Source organism: Corvus kubaryi, unplaced genomic scaffold (genome assembly GCF_017639235.1).
Source record: "Corvus kubaryi isolate FWS band 111438036 unplaced genomic scaffold, C.kubaryi_AGA036_p1.0 37357, whole genome shotgun sequence".
Lineage (NCBI taxonomy): Eukaryota > Metazoa > Chordata > Aves > Passeriformes > Corvidae > Corvus > Corvus kubaryi.
Genome location: NW_024581117.1, coordinates 431764 through 449184, shown reverse-complemented (window position 1 = coordinate 449184; position 17421 = coordinate 431764). Strand labels below are relative to the sequence as shown.

Genomic DNA, 17421 nt, shown 5'->3' with positions numbered 1-17421 from the left:
CTAGAGGATAAAAGCTTCCCAGAGCACCAGCAAAAGGTCTAATTTTTGAAACATTCCCTAGACATAGAAACGCTTCCAAGGCATCCACTGGATGCAGAGCTCTCCTGCAAATCCGACATTAGACACTGCAGAGGAGTAGAAGCCACTGAATTACCCAGGGCTTGCAATCCGGTGCCTGTTTCAGTGTGTGATTGGGAAACTGTCTCCTTTACAAATTCAGCCCTAAGGTGGGAGAACCGAACATTTTAAAACCTTGCCTTTTATAGTTCCTGGGACTAGAAACAGTACATAATTTTGCCCTACAGGCAGCAGGTTCAAATCGAACTCCAGGAAATAATGAATGAAATTACGAGACTGTGTAATGGGCATAAACTGCAATTTAAATTAGGATCTAGCTCGTTCTAGCTATTGCCAGAGCATTTATAATGTCTTCTGCATTTCCAACACTGTGTCTGGAGCTTGCACACTGACTGTACCACGCCTGCCTTAAACAAGCTCATTGCTGCTATTATCATAGCAAGACAGCAAGACATTCAGAGCACTATTTATTTCTTACTTCTATTTGCAAGCAATTCTAAGTCCGTGCATAAAGTGAATCCAAGTTGAAAATGGGCCTTTTTCTTTTCTTCTTATTTCTTTTTGCAAGGCTGTGAGCCCAACACTACAACACGATTAATAAATGGCCATGGAACAATTACTTCTTTGTTGACCCAGTAATAAAATGGCAGGTGGAAATTCAGTGTCAGTAAGTGCAAAATAATATATAATCCCAGAAATACATACACAGTCAGGGGGTGTACACTGCCTCTGACAAAATACAGCATTTCTTATGAACCACTGGTAATTTTGGCATCTTAGACCATTCCTTCCTTTTTGATTTTTTTTTCTGTTTTTTTTTTTCAGCTCTGTTTTTTCATGGATACTCTCCTTACCCTGATTCAGTTTTTGTTTCACATCACTGTTCCTCCTTTTCTTCCTCCAAGCAGCTCTTACGAGCTTATCCTTAGCTGCTACATTTTTCCTTCTGTATCTAAACAACCTCTGTAGCCTGTATTTCAGAAGCTAGTAATTTTTATTAACCGGAAAGGGCAAGGAAAGAAATTTTGCTGGGGGCATGATTAGAGGGAGAAACAACATTTTGCTGAGGTTTAAATGGTTTTAAACTGCTGTGAATGTAGGAGACATTACCAATACACAAGCTAAACCAGGCAGGATGATGTGGCCACCATAAAGAGGAAACACAGGGAATACAACCACTGTGTTCCCCAACCTATAGTAAGAAACTCTCCCGAATGCAAAAAAGGTGACTTTCAGTGATCATATTCAGAGAAATATTAATCATATAATCAGAATTGGCAAAAATACCTTTGTTCCTGTAACACACTGTGGTCAAGTATGTACTCTATACAAGTAAGTGCTAGAAACTATTGAAATTCTGCTGAAAAACTATTTGCATTTTCAGGGTTATTGCCCAGTAGCAATAAAATTACTTGCAGACTAAACTGAATTTAAGACAAATGAGAAAGACCTTGATTTTGGACCAAAAAAACCCTCCAAGCTGAATTTGGGTTAGTTATAAGACACACTGAATATGTCAGACAAACATAAATATAGATGTTGCTAAGAGTTTTAATACTACACAAAAAAAGTAGCCATAGGGCCATCATAGTTGACATTCTCCTTTATGACAAGCCCAATTAGTGTTACTGTGATGTAACATTAAGTCATCAGCAAACAGGATGCTATTCCCCACATTGTAATATGATGGACACAAGTGTTAATGCTCTGCTTTAGTAAACGTTCTTGCAGAATCTTTAATATTAACAAATGGTCAATTAATCAAATAAAAAGATAGCATTTATATAGTACAAAGATTTCTAATATCCTGTGGGAACATATCTTCTTTCAATAATTAAGAAGGAAAAATATCAGCATTCTTTGCACAACACGAGATAGATGTATATCAGAAATCTCTTATCCATGTATTTATTAATCAGCCTAATCCAGCTTCCTTTATGTGAGACAACCTCAGACAATATAGAAACAAAAAAGCAAGATAACATCAAGATAAGCTAAAAGGCATTATGATCTAATCTTCTTAAGAAGATGCATAGCTATCTTAATTAAAAAAAAAAAATTCTAAACAATTTTATCTGTTCTGTTTGTACACACTTAATATATCATATTCCGTATTCCTGTTTCTCTGATTTATGTGCACACAGAACTCAGTTACATCCTACTGTGATTTCAAGGGGGGCTCATCACACGGCTGCCAGAAATATTGAAAGGCACTGAACTTCCCATCACTGCCATGACTATATACCTCAACTTCAAAACATTTTGCAGGAATAAAAGCATAGACTGGGCTCACATCACTTAGATTTTTTTTCCATAATGGATGTTTGAGTCTGACCTGAGCTTACTGTCCTATACAAAAAAATGTGAAGGCCTGTAGGTAAAGGTTGCTGTTTTCCCATAGCAAAAAACCAACCAACCAATCAAAATCCAAGGAATATCCCCTCCCCGCAAAAAGGCCAACCTGAAACCAAAGCTATTCTAACAAATTCTAGTTAATTTATTACCGAAAAAAAAAAAAAAAGTGTTATAAATTGCCCCCACCTCCCTTTCATCCTCACCCTTTTTCTTTCACTGTATCAGAGTTTTGCTGTTTCCGTGGCAACATTATTGCTAAGGGTGGGCTGCATCAGGAAATAGGAGAATTATCTGTGGCTTAACCATATTTTTGGAAGTATTACTATCCAAGATCACTGATCATTAATCATTAATGATGAACTTCCAACTTAAATTACATCAGTGCAAATTAAGGTCTCAAATACGCCTACAAATTTTTGTGCAGATGTTTATATTTTGAACCAGAAGCTGACCCTAAACAATGTTTAGGAGGCTGTTTTTTCTGTTAGTTGGAAATACTGAAACAATTTTGTCTTTAGACATGTTCACCATATGAAATATGACATGAAATATTTGGAAGAAAATGAAACTTGTAATTCCTTCTGCTCCATTAGTGGTTCCTAAGGGCCTACTGTTAAAAGTCAATACGCTACAGAAGTTCAGAGAAAAGATGGATCTGAGATAATACCCAAATCCGAACATGACAATGAGCTTTTGTGAAGAAGGATCAGACAGGGAAATGCACTAAAATCTGAAAACCAACACTAAATCAACTCTTACTAACCCCCAAATTTTACAGTAAATTATTCCTTTCTTTCAGCTGGACACTGAAGCTAGAGAATTAGCAGCAGTGTAACAGAGCTGTATTTCCTTAAAAAATACACAGTCTAAAGCTCTGCCATGTCTGTCTGGATACCTGCACCCACTGCAGACCTTTGTATCTAACAGGTCTTTTCCACCCTAAATGATCCTGTGTTTCTCTAGTTTTTCCTCTTTCTCTCTGTCCCAAGCTTCCACCCTCTGCACCAAGAGTCACACTCTAGCTGGAGCTTTGCCCTAGAGACAGACTCTGCTTCTCTAAGAAATACATCCCAGTCACATTTTCTTTTGTGTCCACAAACCGTGGCATGGTGTACAAAATGTACTGCGTTGTGAATAATGTAATAAGAGGCCCATAACACGGTCCCACAATTTATTCATACTGATGGAAATGGTGCTTCTTCTGGGCATAATGTATTAATGTCCAAGTGTCTCCAGGTGTTTCTATTTTAAACAATCAGAAAAACCAGTGATTTGGAGGAGAAAGCAAATAGCAACCTAGTTCACTGACAAATTATGCTAGAAATTTTTTTGCTGTCTTCTTCAGATTGAAAGCCAGTCATTTACTTATTTGTTAACCTAGCATCTTTTTGGTTCTCATTCAAGAAATGCATTTAATAATGCAGTAGTTTTCTTTTCTACATTGTAATAATGTGTCTATTTTTGGGTTTTGATAGTTTTTTTCCGCATTTTATTTTTATTTTGTTCATATCTTTTTTCCCTAAGAATGGTTTGCAAAGTTTCTTTTAAAAACTCCTCTGTATATGAAATCTGACTTCACAAATTTCCTATTGATTCCAATAGGAGTCAAATTTTATTCTCCATTTTCAAATCTAAATGCAAGTCTGGGAATTTTAATTGTGTCTGACCTTTTGTACAAGATTTCTTAGATTGTTTTCCACTCATAAAGTGTGCTTACTTTTATGAAAATGTAAATGTCTTTGTTTATATTTTGTTTTTAAAACCATGAAAAAATTATTTATACTTATACAGCTTAGACACCAGTATATTCTTTACCACCATAAGAAGGTTTATGCTCTAGTATCTACTCTATTAGGATATAAATACTGGCAAGAAGAGCAGCAATGAAAAGGATATGTGAAAAAATGCATAGTTCACTTTGTTGTAACTCTTGGTATCAGGAAGGGCTAACTGTACCTTGTCTGAGCAGACAGCAATCCATTAAAAAAGACTTCCCCAAACCCATTAGTTTCCCCTCCTCTAATTAAAAGGTTATCCTCGAAACTGTAAGAACCAAAAAGCAACGGAGAGTATAAATTACCATCTTTGTCTTATGTTGCACATCAGATCAAAATTCTGGCAGTGTGTGTAGAGATTTCGGGACAGCAGAGCTGTTCAGACTGCATCACCTTTGCCATGTTGCCATAAAGTGGCATGCTGTGGCATCTGGCTGAAGAATAGCACAGAAAAAACTGTTGTGGGGTTGTGGGGGTGCCTTTCTCATAGATCAGTTCTAGACCTCAAATCACTTCACAGTCATGAACGTTGAAGAGGGAGAAGAAATGAATTGCATAGGCCAGGACAAGTGTCTAATACCCACTTGTACCCACTTCACCCTGAAACAGAATCCATTAAATTGTGTCACAAAACGATACATACTTTCTTGGCAAACATGGAGCTACAGCAAAGCTGTTATCGATCAGCTTCAGTACTGAAAGAATTCTGGCAGTTCTGCAGTAGTGGATAACAGCACCAGTGGAGGGTTATTCACAGCAGCACTCACAGCACTCATTCCCAGTGAATTGAGAATAAGGACTACTTTCTGCGTTATTTGTACATATAGCTGATATGAATCACCATACCTGTTTATGCTAATGCTGCTTGTTATCTGACCTGAAGTGATGGTTCACTTCTTTCTGGGTACAGTCAAATGAAAGAGGCATCTGCAGACAAGTGTATATGTGCAGGTATGCCCACATGCCTGCATGTGTTAAGGATTCATTCTTTTCTTAGCTGGGCTGCTTTTCTTCCTTGCATTTGAGTTGGCCTACCTTAGAGACAACAATACATATGGAAAGTAGGATGGCAAATCTGTGAAAGACATGATAATGAGGCAGGGCTGGATGGCAGGATTTAAACATCTGTTTAAATGTTCACTTAATTGGATTGAAGTTTACAAATTACATTGCTAGTAATGTAAGGAAAGGCACTAAGTGAAATGGCTGGAGATGTGAAGACTGGGAAATTCTGTTTTAAGCTCCATGAACTGAACCAGAGCAGAAGGCAGGCGAGCACCCTTAACTCTAAAAGGGACTCCAAGATTAAAAAATGTTTAGAATGGCAGAGAAATTGAGACAAAGATGTGTTTACTGCTCTACTGTCATACACAGCAACTTGTATATTTTTTTGTTGTAGTACTCAGAAAATGTGTTTTGTTTGCTCAAGCAGGGCAAGCCCCTGAGAAGCTTCAGTACAATTAAGGCTCAGTTGGCATGAAAACTGTTGGCATTCTGAGGGTCAGCAGTTCTCCAAAGAACCTTAGGCATATGCACTAGGACCAGATTTCAGTAACAGTAAAGACACATAGCAAAGGATGTACAGAAGAAAGGCTGGAGCAAAAACATGTCAAGTGCTTGAACAGACATGCAGAAACCAAAGCCCACTGGCCAAGCACAGGTAATTGATGGGTATCCAGGTCAGAGGAGATACCAGAATGGGGAAAAATGGTCAGCTATGAGGGTCTGTGGAGAAATCATGCATCAACAGCCCAACCCTAGAACTGCCCAGTTCTCACTTTGAATTGGGTTTCAATAAAGTACTGGTGCCAGGATGAAGACGTAGAGGAGAAATGCCACTGAGACACAGACCCCAGCTCACATTTCCAGATGAGAGAAAGGAAAAAGAGATGCTGAAACCACCACACGGCCTGAGAAGGCGTGCTATGGCAATTAGAAAAGCAGAAGGAAAAATCCTACCAAGTGCACTGAAAACCATCAGCCTTATTACCCAGTGGCAACAGTAGTGCTGTTGTCTCCAGTTAGTTCAAGTTTAAATGACAGCACATCTGAGACTGACTGAACACTATCATTATAGTCAACATGTTAGCACTGCATAGATGTTGATTGTCTGCTGTTATTATTCACTTTGACTAGGATATGAAAGGGTAAGGATCCATACTGTTATGAAATTATCATGTGCCACTGAAGCAACCTGTTACATGTCTGTTTTAACAGTTTTTACTGACCACTGTGAACTGCAACTGTCCTTAAACTAAGACTTTATTTTAATGACTAGCAGAACTTTATCTGTCGAGGACTACCAAGACAGAGTCACAGTGATTCCTTGTCCTAGTAAAGCTGCTCCTCTACCCAAATGTAAGAAACTTTACCAATAAAACCACAACTTTGCACCTAACAGTGTGCAAATATTAAGCCTGCTTTTGAACAGCACCTGACCAACATATGCTTGATTGAAATACCTAAACTGGAAGAAATCTGTTGTTTAGCTACAAGCATGAGGACTGCATGCAGCAACAAAATCCTTATGTGCAATTAAATCAAAAACTCAACAGTTAAGGCAAAAGTAAGTCTACTATATAAAATTTTGTTTCAGAATATTTATACATGTCTGTGTCATAATACATATACAGATCACTATGATGAGAGTCAAATGAGAGAACAGGAGGATATTGGGAGGTTTCAGTATAGTGATGCATAGGTAGATGGTAATGTTCCTGGACTTACACTCTTTCTTACCTTGCCAATAGCATTTTAATTTTGTGTTTACATTTTTTGGCCAAAACAATAGTTCATTTTTTTTAAGGAAGAGCAAAAGAATATTCTGCTAGAAAAACACTTCCTACATGCACAAAAAAGCATAACCTGTATTTAACTGCTCTATACTACATCTTTCTAACCCTTTCTAGCATGCAGATGGAAATGTCTACACACAACCATTCCACACAAGCTTTCAGCCACACAAAACTAACACCTGCCCTCTGCTGTCCAAGATGCAAACAAAGCTGGAAGGAGCTCTTTCTTTCTACAGAGCACATTAATTCTCTCTAGAGCATTAGCATCTACAGGCTGCTTAATCACCTCCCAGGCAGCAAATCACACTCACAAGATGGAATAAGGACAATGAAAAAAGTTCCGGCAAGGCCACGTGCTGGTTTTGGCTGGGGTAGAGTTAATTTTCACCACAATGCCTAGTATGGGTCTGTGTTTTGGATTTCTGCTGAACATAGGGTTGATAATACAGAGATGTTTTTGTTATTGCTGAGCAGGGCTTACACAGGGCCAAGGCCTTTTCTGCTTTTCACACTGCCATGCTGGTGAGGAGACTAGGGGTGCAGGGGAGGTTGGGAGGAGACAAAGCCAGGACAGGTGACCCAAACTGACCAAGGGATATTCCAGACTATGACATCATGCTCAGGATATAAAATGGGAGAGGAGAAGGGAAAAGGGGAGATGCTTGGAGTGATGGTGTCTGTCTTCCCAAGTAACCATTAAATGTAATGGTGCCCTGCTCTGCTGGAAATGGCTGAACACCTGCCTGCCCATGGGAAGCACTGAATTAATTCCTTGCTTTGCTTTGCTAGTGTGCAAACCCTATTTAACTGTGTGTATCCCAATCCACAAGTTTCCTACTTTTTGCCCTTCCAATTCTCCCTGATCCCACTTCCGGGGGAGTGAGCACTTCTGTGTAGTGCCTGGTTGCTGGCTGGGGTTAAACTGCAACACCATATTATGGCAGCAAGAAGTGAGTGTGGACCATCAAAATATAAGACCACAGTTTAAGAGGGCAGCAATGTCATGCCTGAGTGTGTCATCTGTCCAGAAGCACAGAGTACTGACCAGCAACCCAATATCTATTGCTCCTTCAGCTTTTTGTGTTCATGAAAGAAAGCAGTCTATAAAATATCATCAGTACATAAACCATCTTGCTCAGCCTTGGGGGTGTCCTTTGCAACAGAAATTCTCTCTCCATCACTTAAGGAAAAGAAGGGATATATACTGCCAGGAAAGGTGATGCAGAAGCATGACATATGAGCAGTGTAGGTAGGATCATATGGTTGGTCTTTCTGTAATTATGCCCAGAAAAACATATTGTAGTTACAAAACTGCAAATAGATCAAAAGGATGATTGAAAAAAAAAACCCAGGTAAATTTTTGTATATCGATAGTCAAAAATAAAGAGGCTGTTTCAAGTTTTCCTTTTTATCAGTTAATTTTTACTTCAAGACAAAAAAAAATGAAACTTCCCAGTACAGCAGATGCCTATAATCCTAATAATAAATAAGCACTGGGTTAAACCAGCAGAATATTCATTTGGCATCGCTAGAGATGTAACTGAACTTCACCAAATGAAAATACTTTTTAAGGGTTGTTAAGTGCCTTTTTGGGAAAGCTATTGCTTTTCTAAACTATCATTAATTTGTTTGTTTTTAATAGAACTTTGGCCAAAGAAAATTAAAATTAGTTCCTACCATAAAAAGCATCTACCATAAAAGCATCCTTTACATATACACAGTGACTATGAGATACATGACGCTTTAGCCTGTTTTCCATTCCTTGGTTACCTCTGCAGCTGCTCAGTACCCTCTACCTGCATATCATCATTAGATTGACAGTTAATGAAACCACTGACCAAATTCAGCCAAAAACTACAAAGAAGGGGAGGTTTGGAAGATGTTAAGTAACAACGCACTCATGGAATAAGCAGGAAGAGAAAAAGGTGAAATTATACCTATATCTCCAGAGAGAGAGGCACCACAATATTAGCCTGTATTTCTTGAAGTCTAACGCTTTTAATAAACATGCTTTCCATATTATCTGAGGTATTACCAGTATTACAAAACTTCACAGATAAATGTCAAGACACTGGCAATATAATCAACATGGTTAGCAGGAGTTGTTTTGCTGTCATTTTACTGGAACAAAAAGATTTTGTATATGCCACAGAGCAGGGCTTGCATTTGCGAGTAAGAATCATAGAATCATTAATGACTTTCCAATAAAAGTTTGAAATTTTAGATCCCTTTTTCCTTCCTCTGAAATCTTAAGGCTGTTCATAATGCCCTTAATATATCTTACGAAGTATGCCAACCTGCCTGTCACCCGTGTCTTCATGCAGAGTGGAATAAACCTGTTATCAATGCTTAAAAGAGACACTTGACAGTACCTTGGCACACCATCATACTTTGGCACACTTGTTTTCACTATGGTTACCCCATCTAATATCTCTCATGCTAACACTCAAAAATTTTACATCTGATGTAGTGATCTGTTCACCCATTGCTTTTCCTATCCCATATTGTTCCCCCCGGCTTTCCCTTGCCCCTAGTCCTGGCCACTCCCTCCGGTTCTCCCTATTGGTTCCTGTATCCTAACTCCGCCTATGTACTGGCCCTGCGATCTGACAAAACCCCCCTGCGCCCAGATCACAAGGTCTCTCTGCCTCTGGGAGTTGCCGGGACAAGATGTAACCATTAAAGATCCTCTGAAATCATTATGGAGAGATCCTTCTCGCCTCCTTTGCCGTCACTGTGTTGTAGAGCTGATAGCTGCTGGAGCAAGAGTGCAGAGCCATCTGAAAAGGACTACGGGAGGACAGAATGGCTGCCCTGCCCTCAGCAGCTCTGCTGAGCTCTCAGAGAAAGCTGCGGCTTGCTAAACTAAACCTAGCACTACAACAATCTGAGTTTGCCAAGTTCCACATACAAAAGCAATTAGTTCAGTTCATCCTTCAGACATTCATCTCACCATGATCATGATTACTGTCCCTAAATAGAATACACATCTCATGATTTCTCACTAGTTTGGCAAAACTCAACCACTGGTCCAGGTGTTCAGCTGCACATTCATTTCAATGCAACTAAATATGATACTGTGCAATTTGCAGTTTACCAGCTGGCTTGAAGTAAGCTTAACAGTTAATAATTCCTAGAACAAAAGGTAAAAAGGACCTGCTGTTAATATCGTCTCTGTTCTTTCATTTAACACAAGGAACATGTCTTTTGTGAGTGAATTCTTACTAGAACTAGTCAGTGACTTTCAAGGAAAATAGCTGGTGTTTATTAAAACTTCAGAGAGGCTGTCACAACTCTAGGTGAATTGCTCCTGTAATCAGTCACCCAATTGCTTACTGTTGCAAAAGCACAAAACAAAACCACTGCACATTACACTTTCGAATCTGTTCTTAGCATGGGGAGAGAAGGTCAGTATTAGGTATAGTTTTTCTGGGTAATTCTTAAGGCTTAAATCAATCCCTTAGTAGCTACAATCCATTAGTGCTGGGCATACTCCTACATTATGCAGTCTGATGATGCAGACAGATTTGCTCCCACCTGCTGTGATTCATGCGGTCCAGTCAAATAATACAGTAGCATTATTCAACAAGCTGCAGCAAGGTAGTCTAATATTGGCCTTTCTGGCATTGCCTTCTAAAATACAGCCATATAATAAATATTTTTAGTATAAAAAAGTCACATGAAAAATTATCTTACTGTTTGTTTGGTGATCTTCTTGCACACAGAGCAAGCAGACAAAATGTGTTTATAGATTTAATTATATATAGACACACATGCACACACATGCTTTTCTCCCTCTCTACCTCTCTAGCCAATATAAAGAAGTTACAGTTCATTTCCAAGGCTGTTTTTCCTCTTAGTGTATACAGCTATTCTGACTCCTACTATGCCTGCAGTTTTGCTTTAATTCGAACATACTTCGTAAAGATCAAGTGGCAAACTCTGCAGGTATCTTATGTAATTCATTTGTCTTCCTCATCACTATGCAACACTGCATGATGGGAAAACTATGCACATATTTTGGCTTATTAATTAATATTACTTCCCCTAATTCTCTCTTGAAAATGTATTCCCATTGCAGAACGTCTGTGTCAGTATTTAGAGCATATCACACACTTCAGACTACCTCTTGAAATTAGCAAGAATATTAAACCAATTTTAATTTAATTAAAGACTGTTAGATTAAAAATACGCAGCAGTTAGGGATGCCATTTTTTTTCCTCTTAATTTGGAGTCACATCACTTCAAAATCAACATTTGATTCCATAAGACATTCGAGTGTACTTGACATGGAGATTGGTTCTGGTGTTCGTATGGTTAATCTGCTGAGTCGTGACTACTTGTAACTGTCAAATTCTCTCCAAGGATAAATAATTAAAGCTTCTGGAAGAATAAGCACACAGGAAGCAGTGGAGATTGGATGTACGTAGGTGTTGAGGGCATTAATTTTTATCCAATCACTGAATAAAAAGCACATTATTCATGCAACCTTGTTCATTCACTGCTACGTGACCTGCACCACAATAGAAGACTGCAGCATCCAGTGCTGAATTCAAGGCATTCAAGGCAACGAGGAAAGGACTCCAACAGTACCAGCACAGAAGAGCAAAATGCTACACTGTAGGTGTAGCATGCAGCCTTTGGTTAATGCTTTAGCTCTTATGACTAATGCTAGAATGACACAAAAATACTTTTTCTCATTGAATATTTTCCTTTGGATGCAGTAAAAATAGCAAATATTAGCCTTAAGGTAGAAGGACCTGTTCACTTTCTTTTCAGCATGTATCTCCCACGTGTCAATGACAACTATCAGATAAAAAAATCCAAACTCATAGCAAATAACGAATAAAAGAATTCATTAATTGGTGAAGCAAAACAAATGCAATGCCTTGTAATATCTGTGGTACAAAACTTTTGACACAAAATGTTTCAATAAAGTGAATACTGAAAGGTGTAAAATCTACAAAGCAATTTTAGCTGTGAAGCTCAAAAAAGCCTGTTATAAGTTCCTGAGGGTTTTTAAAGCACAAGAACAACTCCCTATTCCAAAATAGATTCCTCCGCCTTCACATTGCTATTCCTATCCCATGTTAACTCACTACAAATTCTATCTTTGGCTTGATGCCTCATATGCGTGTTAACTAACTACTGTTAGATGTAATTGTTTATTTGCTTGATTATTTGTATACCACATACAAAGGTGAAACTCAAACAAGACTCTAGTGAAAAAATCAACCCATAAATGCTAAAATTTTGGGTATCTATAAGCATACATTAAGGTCCATGGTTACTGGAAAGCAAGGCACCTGCTAAAAGTGTTCATATCATCTCCCACAACTACCTACTCACTCTGGCATTTTTAAATACCAGATCAGTTACATCATTCTTAGTAGCAGATGTAACAGCTTCATATCTTATATCCAAGCACAGGCACAAAAGATTTTAACTTTCATTTATAATGAAAAGTAATGATCTTTTAGAAAGGCTTGAAAGCTGCAGAATTCCCTAATGACAAATTCGGGTGCTTGAAATGTTATCAGAATAAAAACTCATTTTATTTTTACATAAAAACAGAACTCTCCACAGATTTCAAGCATACAGGAATGAGGGAAATTAATTTGTTTCTTATCACAAACCAAAAAAAGAAACTGAAAAAGAACCAAAGGGGATTTAAAAATTAAAACCCCTGTTATTTAAATATATAAATAATGTAAATTTTAAATATATATATTATATATACAAAATGCTACATCTGCAGAAAAAAAAATGCATGCACGTGAGAAAAAGAATTAAGGTCCTCACAGTAGGAAAAGAGAAAATCATATATGGGCAGTCGAGAAGTAGAAGAAGAAAATGAAAACAGAAATTTGGATATCTATTAATGGTTGTAATAGAACAAATTTAATTTAGAAGTAATTGGTAAATTTGAAAATAGCAAAGTCCTCAAGGAGACACATTAAACAATTAGTTGGAAAAACACAAAGTGTTTTATCCTACGGCCAGACTTAAGAGTTTGGAGAACCTCTCAGAGTTGAGAATGGTCTTTTCAAAAGCATTGCTATCAGACAGACTTAGGAATCAGCATGAAAGTTTGGATAACAAACTCCTCCCCTCCACCTGCATTAAAGCTAAGGAGAGCATTGCAGAGCATATGAAATATGACATTGAAAATGGCAAAGTTTGTCCTGTGTGTTCTTCATTGGTCAGACTCTTCACTGAAACTCTAGTACAAAAATTTATTGCTAGGACAGGACAACATGAGATGTAATTAATCAAAAGAGCATAAAATTTTCCTGTCTCCCAATGATGTAGTACTAATGATTACCATTGTTGTTAAACATTTGCCTTACATTTTGAAGGAAATTAATCAACATTGCAATAAATCATATTATATAATTAAACATTGTTAATGCTGGGAACCAAGATTACTGAGCTCCTAGGTAACGCCACATTTGTGTGATGTTAAGAACTGTGTGACATTGCTTGGGAGAAAATAGCTTTCCTAATGTCAATAAAGAATGTAATATAATCTCCCTCTGCCGTTTCAAAATTGAAAAATGATTAACTGGAATGGAAGAGTAACACAGGACTAATTCTCCATTTATCATGGCCAGGTCATAAAATGCTGGTCATATCCATGATAGGTTCATTTTGGGGCTTAGCTCAAGAAATGTTAGTAACTTGGGAAAAGGGCACTGCTAATATTGCTGTAAGCCAGATTTTTTTGACTGCATATTTTATAGAAAAGAGAATATTCTCTCAATGTTCATGGCATAGATAAAAAAAAGAAAGATAAACATTTTCAATTTTAAAAAGCTGGCTAAGATCCCATGGCTTTTAAAATTCACTATTGCCATATGTGGTACTTGTGAAAATTCAATTCCTAGATATCAAGAGGTGGACCAACATAAGTCTTTTCTGAGCAACAAATAAAGGTGATGAATGAAAACTATGAATGTTTGCTTGGAAAGTTCAGATATGCCAATGAGAATTCAATGTGTTTAAAATAGCCACAGAAAGCCATCTCAAGTATAATTATGGAATCTCAGCAGAAATGCAACGTGTCCATAAACAGTACAACTGTTTTTATCCCACCCATATATAGCACATGTTTCTGACACGTTAATATGCAGATTGCAGGTGGGAGTTTCTAGGTTCAAAGCTAGTTTTTCCACTGAGTGGCATGTTCCCAAAATTCATTTTCAACCCACCTAATTTTAGGCACTTAGTGGAGGGGCTAAAGTTAGAAACCAAGTCATCCTAAACTCTCTCTACAGGCTATGGAAAGATAGTGACTAAGGGCTGGTAAGATTTTAGTGCAGCTGAATTACATCTAGTGAATGCCTGTTCAGTATTCAGACTGAAGCTATCTGCTTATTAGCAGATCAAATGTTTGAATATTGTTCAGAACAAACAAATTCCATCTAATCATTAAATGAGCTGTATACTTTCTCCCCTTATTCAGTCTTCTCATTAGCTACTTCTATGAACAGCAACTTGCTGGCCTTTCAATCATCATTCTTTCTCTTTTTATTATCTTCCTAAAGAGATAATTCTTCCTCCTTTCTACTCTTGTTTCCTTAGGTAGCAAATAAGTAAAATCTAGTCCCTAACATAGTAGCACAACAGAGTTGGGTTATTTTTGTAACTACAGGTGAATGAGCAACTTGTCCACCTAATGGCTTAGATTACTTTAAAATTATCTGTAGCTCCCAAATACTTTGATTAGTGTTCAATAATTTTTTATTCTCACAACCAAAACCTCTGCTGGAAGCCTGGGAAGGTATCATTATTTATCAATTTTACTCTAAAAAGCAAGATCTCTGACAAAGAACGTGTCACAGTTAAATTTATTTTATAGGATGAAACAGTAAGTATTGGAAAATGGTAATAGGAAAAGTAAGGGCATTTATTGCCTTTTGCATTTCATACTAAAAATGTGAATACAGGAAACCATATAGTCAGTGTATATAATGCAATGATACATTTTCCAAGCCAAATATAGTTGACTAAATCGAGGCAGAAACATGGGCTGCAACTACAAAAATAGAACAAAGGAAATGTGGGGGAAAAAACCCAACAAACTCAAATGTACTTAAATTTTAAATACCTTTTTATATAATTATCTTCTAATTACTAATTTACAAAACATACTTATTAAAACATTTGTTTCAGAAAAATAAAAAACCCCAAACAGACATATATCCCGAGACAAAAAAATATATTCCTACAGTTTCAGTTCTACATGCCATCATAGCCACTCAGAAATCTATCTGTACAGCTTTCCTCATTACCATTTTTGATATTCTAGGAAGTCCATACATAAGATACTCCAGGTATTTACCTTGCATATTAAAGTATTTGTCATACATGCAATATACTAGCTTTCATTCGGAAAAAAAAAAAAAAATCGGGAAACTTCTCCTTTGTTATTGCATCCTATGAGAATCTGAGAGGCAACTCCACAATCAGTCTTGCAGCAGACCTTTTTTTACCTGTGCAGGGCCCCACTACATTTAAAGGAATTAATTGTGGATATATACTGATTCTATAAACACTATTATAAACACTTCAGAAGGGCACTGTATTTTCTTACTTTCATTGTGAGAAGATAGCAAAACTTCTGGAAGTGAAGTAATACATAAATGAATAAGTTAATTAATAAACATACATTTCATGCAATTATAAAATGGAATGATATTTCAGTTCTCTTGTGAAACTTTTACTGCTCACTATTCCCTCGGATAGGATATGCTTTACAGAATAATCTAAGACAAAGATCAGGACCAAGTAAATACTATGCTACTCTCATTTACAATGTTAAGGAGTCAGTTAAGTTCAGTGAAGCCCATTAATTAATAATATGGAAATAGAGCAAGATTACAGGAATTTTTCTCACCTGCTTTATAAGGCTCGTCTTAAACTCAGCAAAACAAAATGTCTAGATTCATTTAAAACCAAACTGAAATCCTGCTACCATTATCTTCCTTCTAATTCTCATCATCTTCACTATTCATATTTCAGTGATATATGTCATGCACCATATCAACAGAATAGAAAGCATTACATGAAAACAGAAAGAAAAAAAGGAAACACCCCCCCCCCCCCAAAACCAAAAAAAACCCAAACAAAAAAAACCACCACAGAAACTTTGCAGTCAAAGAAAATCCCATGCTGCTAAACACTCTTGAAAGGATACCTGAAATGTATGGAAAGTAGTGAGGAAGTAAATGCACATTTTGACCTCTAGGCTAAAAAATGAACATATTCACTCTTACGATGTGTACATACTCTTTAGTATACCACTGAGAGAAATTCACAGACATCTAAGAATGCAAGGAATTTATGCACATAACCCATCTCAAATCATGAATCTTCTTTCTACACTAAAAAAAGTACGCTAATATTTCATACATACACCAAAGCTGGGACTTAATACTCACTACTATTTTTAACAGGAAAATACAGAGTATCTGCAGGAACAGAATTAAAGCTGTGTTTTCCCTGATTTTAAATGGAGGAGGAGAATTTCATTCAAAAAGCCTTTTCTGTCCCTGGCAGTTATTTGCACTGGGAAAGTACTAGACAGTTGCCTTCCCAACTAATAGGTCCTGAGAATATGGTTGCATGTGTGATTGCAGTGGAGAACTCCTGATTGAATTACTAAAGAGAATTTGATCTCCTCCCCACTCATATTTTCAAGCTGCAGAAAGAGGCATCCTCCAATTACAAACAGGGCAGATTGAGATGCAACAATTGAATGGTAAGGAACAATCAGTCATAGATCTCACTCAGAGTGCCACAAATATGACATTCAACCATCTCAAAGAAACTGTGCTCACGCTTACCAGATGCTAACACATCCACTTCATTTAGTTTTGCCTTCTGCACAGTGAAAAATATTGTAATTTTGTAGTAATTACTGTCAAACTCACAGCTCTAATTATATTCTGCCGTTTTAAAGTGCTTGCATATGCATTTAATGCTTCCAAAGATGTCACCCTAAATACTGACATTTTCTGTTCATTCGCAGAAGATACACAGCATTAATAGCCAATGCAACAGCACTTTAATGTAAAACAAATCACCAAGGACAGTAAGGTTCAAGCAAACACTTTTGCATTTTAAACTGAGGTACACCTACATATTTATATTTGCATTGTTGCAAAATACCCAGCTTCTTCCTTTTAGTCTGCTTCATGCAGCAGCAGAACTCTGACACCACCAAAATGCACGTTGAAGAACTGCTGAGTTTAGATTAAGCTTCAGGCTCTCCTCTTCTATCTTTATTTTGGTCACCATAAAAGTGAGCCAAACACAAGGGCAAAAATAATTTGATCCTCTTACTGTCTAAATTCTCTTACGCTTTGAATTACCATAGTAGAGTAGGTTCAACATTTGGTTGCTCGATTGTACTC

At 37.2% G+C, this 17421-nt stretch overlaps 1 protein-coding gene across 1 annotated transcript in view; it reads right to left on the bottom strand.

Annotated features, from left to right (window-relative positions):
• SHC3 (SHC adaptor protein 3) overlaps positions 1-15999 on the bottom strand; it is a 75867-nt gene extending 59868 nt beyond the window's left edge. The window contains exon 1 of the mRNA XM_042033210.1: positions 15903-15999. The gene's annotated coding sequence lies outside the window, so the exon portion shown is untranslated. The remainder of the gene's footprint in view (positions 1-15902) is intronic.
• Positions 16000-17421: the final 1422 nt, after the last annotated feature.